Below are 4,939 nucleotides of genomic sequence, written 5' to 3' on the forward strand. Positions count from 1 at the left end.
CGAAATCTCTAGAGAACTCTTTACTTTAGATCTGAAAATGATATCCATTGATTGGCTTAGGTGCTTGGGCTGGGTGTAAGCTGTTAGTTTTAATGTATGATTGATTCTGTATATGTAATTCAAACTAAGTTTGTTGTTATAGCATGTTGATGTATTTTTATGTTTTCATCTTTGATTATGAAAATATTACCATATTTGCAGTCATAGATGCAATAAATTTACCGTTCAAAAACGAATGATTTATCAATATAAGCAATTATGATGAAAAAATAGAATGTGGTTGGGGAGACATCACAGATTATTAGCAGTTAATGAAATAAAAGAAAATTCTTAACTAGATAGAAAGCACAAATTTTCCTCCAGGTGAAGGACTGATGTCATATTCTAACAATCATCGGGTAAACTTTATGAATAAAGAAGAAAAGGCGAAAGATGAAAAACAAACTAATAACATCACGTTGCTACGGCCATCCTAAGCGTTTCTCCCCTCACCCAAGGACATTTTGAAACCATATTCTGCAGAATATCTGGGAGTGTGAGAATTGTGACGAATATTCGGGCTGACAAGCTGGTGTGTAGATCATTAGGAGAACATAGGCAACACGGTCTTCCCTTTACTCTCTCTCTCTCTCTCTCTCTCTCTCTCTCTCTCTCTCTCTCTCTCTCTCTCTCTCTCTCTCTCTCTCTCTCTCTCTTTCTCTCTCTCTCTCTCTCTCTCTCTCTCTCTCTCTCTCTCTCTCTCTCTCTCCTCCGAGGCTGCGGGTATTATATATATAGTTCTATGTTTATCCATTTATATAGAGTAATATGAGGTCTTGTATTTTTCAATTATTAAACAGATTTCTTATCCATGTTTTCACTTTAGCTTACTCTATGACCTTCAATAAATTGCTGAACTTATTCAAGTAATGAACATTTAAACTTTTCGAAATTTGTTTTGTGATTATGTCCTCTGGTTATCAATGACAGAATGAATCGAGTCTACCCTGCTTACTTATCAGAAATAGATTTATAGTCTATTTTGAAATAGAAAACAAAAGTTCTCCTGCTTAAGTAGTGTGAAAGAATCACTTCATTAAAAAGATCCCAAATTAAGGTTCTTCATAAGTCGGAAATGAAATGAATGGAATATAATTCTTCCTTCTGGTTTGACAAATAAATTTCAGATGTTTTTGCTATCACTTATTCTTTATATAAGTTATTGTTGTTTATTTTGAGCTATTTTACATTAATCTTAAATCTCATTAAGGAGAAAATGGTTTCCCATCTGAGTGCGTAATTTATTGTGTAACTTCTTTCTGCTAAACCTCATCTTCATTATTACTTATTTCCTTCCTGTTACGTTAATGCCTTACAAGATTAGTTTACAAATTACTTTTACGCAATTTATTTCAAATTATCACTTGTATGTTTATCTTTTTAATTCTGTTTTTGTCATACTTAACCTCGTCACGTTCTTGAAAAAAAACTACGCATTTCTATGGTATTAAAGAAATGCATTACGAAATTCCGTATGTTATGTATTTTATGTTTCACTTTGCATTTTTTGCAATTTATTTCACAGCCTCTTTAAGATGTATATTTTACAATATGAAAGTTTGTCGTCTTGCTGTCTTGAGTGCCAGTTCTGAATAATCTTGCGGTGAGCAATTCGTAAACAGTGCAGTGTCAGTTATATATTCCATTCTCATATTGTTACATAATGATAACTACCCAAATAAAGCTTAGTCGTTGCACTAGAGGCTTGTATTAATTGATTTCCCTTCTCAAATTAAAATGTTTAAGCAGGGTTTGCTTAAACAACCCTGGGGATTGTGTCCTTGAAAATTTGGGAATATCTAATAAGAGAGTAGCGTGACGTTGCGCTTTTATAAGAATGAGTTCTCGTAATTTCAATAATTGTTTTATTGATATTATGGCCATTAAAATCATCATAAAATATATTATTTTATTATAGTGTTTTAACAGATCCTAATTGTGGTTACAGCTGATTTGGATAAAAGTAATGAGGGATTTGTTATGAAAAGATTTTAAAGGCCGCTCATGAATGGCAGAGACAAGGGACAGTGACCTTGCTCTATCAAGCAGGACAATGCCCTATAGACTGGACCAAAGAGGGCCAGGCAATGGCTGCTGATGACTCAGCAGATAGACCTATAGACACCCCAAAACCCCCATCCTTAGCTCACAAGGTCGGTGAGGTTGCAGCGACCAAAGGAACTAACGAGTTTGAACAGGTCTCGAACCCCAGTCTGGCAATCACCAGGCTAAGACGCTACCTCCAGGCCACCACAACATTATTATTATTATTATTATTATTATTATTATTATTATTATTATTATTATTATTATTATTATTATTATTATTATTATATTATTATTATTAAAGCTGGATTCAGCAAAGCGGGTGGTTCCATAGAAAGACTCGTTTGCTAATCCAGGAATTTATGTCTTTTGTAGAAACTTAGGGAGAATCCATCTCTTCCTAAATTTCCAAAGCAGGCTCATAATTTGTGCGTCACTCGCCAGTGCACATATCAATACATATTCCTCTTTCTTGTTCATATATCGACAATTTTTTTTAAGGTCGCTCATGAGCAATGGAGAGGACAATGCCATAGGGACTATCCACATAATTAGCGACCAAGCCCACTCTCCATCATGCTAGTACCAGGGACGGTTAGGCAATGGCTGCTGATGACTTAACAGGTAGATCTATAGGCTTCCCAAAGCCCCCTACCTGAGATCATAAGAATTGTGAGATTGCAGACACTGCTAGAAACTATCGAGCATGAGTGTGTCTTGAACTCCCGTCCAACAGATTCCTAAGCATGGACGTTTTCAATAGGCTACCCCAGCCTCTAAGATTTTTTTCGTAAGCACATTCTCTCTCTCTCTCTCTCTCTCTCTCTCTCTCTCTCTCTCTCTCTCTCTCTCTCTCTCTCTCTCTCTCTCTCTCTCTCTCTTTCATATCTCCAGAATCTATAATTTCATGTCTATTTCATTTGTATATCTTCTTCCTTTATCCTTACATGACCAAACCTCCAAAGAACTTTCAAGTCAGTCTTCATTATCGGCGTAACATATCAACTTTTCAATTTTTATGTTTTGAATATATTGCGCCACACAACCGTTGTTTATATATCCATTTTTTGACGATGGCAGCAATCATCTTCCATCCATTCTGAAGATTCTTAAAGTGAGTTCATATTTTCTGATATGTTTCCTCCTAACCTTCCCCCATCCCAACCACTTAACTCTTCTCATCACACTGATTACTCTAATTCTTTTTTATTTCCGTTAAGCCGCTTTCCTTATATAACCTAAGCTCTTTCATGAGATTTTACCTTCATTTTTAATGCAAAGCTAATAACCATTTTTTTATAGTCGTATGCAAACTCTTCTTGGAATTATTTGAATCAAAATACGAACAACTACATATTCCTGCAAATAAATATTACATTTCTACATAATAAAATAATTCATACTTAGCAAACGCAACAAAAACTGAGGCATGTAGTATATATCGATTTCAGGATTTATCAGAATATTATTCAAGGTGACTAAACAGATTAGTTTTGTTTTTATTTTTAAAGGTAAATGATAATTATAATTATTTTCATTACTGCAATATCTTGATGCTTCAAGGAAAATGATACCACAAAACATCCTTAACATTTGCCTTACTATATTTGTCATAATTTAGGCAAACTCGATCATATGCTGTATCTCAGTGTCCTTTTATATAATTTATCACATCACAAGAAACTGTGTATTGCAGTATGTGCTGGATTTGTATTTCAAAATCAAAAGAAATTTTACATTAAGCCATAAGTACGACACTGGATAAGGAAAATGAGATAGATGGATGGCGGGGAGGTAAGGGAAGTGCAGTTTGATATATTTAACGAGTGTCTTAAATTATCAACAAAGGTAATTTTAAGTGGGTATTCATCCCAAAAATTTAAGATTGTCGGGAAAACTCCTTCAATGTTGCGTTGTTTTTATGATAAAGACGTTAGTACTCTACTCATGCTAATTTGTTTTTCTTTTTCGATATATGTTCGTTCTAATATTCATTCCAGTAATGGAATATTCTTTATGTTGAATAATAAAAACAGGAATGTGAATGTGACGTAGTTGGTGGACTATCAAAATAATAATCAATGATGAAGGCAATCAGTATTAGTAGTGAAAATGATATTAGCAATTGGAATAGAAATGGCAAGTGTTTATGACACATTTATGATAACCACCCAGACAGTAATTGGATGTCATCTTATTAATATTTCTCTCCCGCTTTTGTTTTTCAGATGTCCCGACATGATGAGGTCCTGAGACTTCCATAGTTGGCCGCATGGTAAGTAAAATTACTTTTTTTATTCTCATCTGAAATTTGGTTAATCTAGATAAAATAATGTCACACATACCTACTGTACATGCACACAAACACACACGCACACACACACACACATATATATATATATATATATATATATATATATATATATATATATATATATATATATATATATATCTATATATATATATATATGTATATGTATATATGTATATATATATACCGTATATGTGTATATATATTATATATATATATATATATATATATATATATATATATATATATATATATATATATATATATATATATATATATGCATGTATATATGTATATTTGTGTGTACTAATTTAGATATTCATTTATTCATGGAGTTCTTCATGTGTATGATTTTATTTACGACAATTAATATATTCATGCTCGTAAATACTTCTCGTTAGTTAAAGTAAGGCAAAAAAAATTGCTTATAGCTGTCTTGGAGTTGTCTAAAGTTGATCTTCATAAAAGGAAAATCAATAGTTGTTAAAATTATTTTGGTAAAATATGTAGCCTATTAGTTAAGCTACTGTGCACATGAAATTT

At 32.6% G+C, this 4,939-nt stretch overlaps 1 long non-coding RNA gene across 1 annotated transcript in view; it reads left to right on the forward strand.

The window, feature by feature from the left end:
- Window positions 1–4,362, forward strand: part of LOC137630625 (uncharacterized) — a 109,108-nt gene extending 104,746 nt beyond the window's left edge. The window contains exon 3 of the long non-coding RNA XR_011041739.1: window positions 4,314–4,362. This is a non-coding gene — a long non-coding RNA (uncharacterized lncRNA). The remainder of the gene's footprint in view (window positions 1–4,313) is intronic.
- Window positions 4,363–4,939: the final 577 nt, after the last annotated feature.

The sequence above is a fragment of the Palaemon carinicauda genome, chromosome 38 (assembly GCF_036898095.1).
Source record: "Palaemon carinicauda isolate YSFRI2023 chromosome 38, ASM3689809v2, whole genome shotgun sequence".
In the NCBI taxonomy this organism is placed as follows: Eukaryota; Metazoa; Arthropoda; class Malacostraca; order Decapoda; family Palaemonidae; genus Palaemon; species Palaemon carinicauda.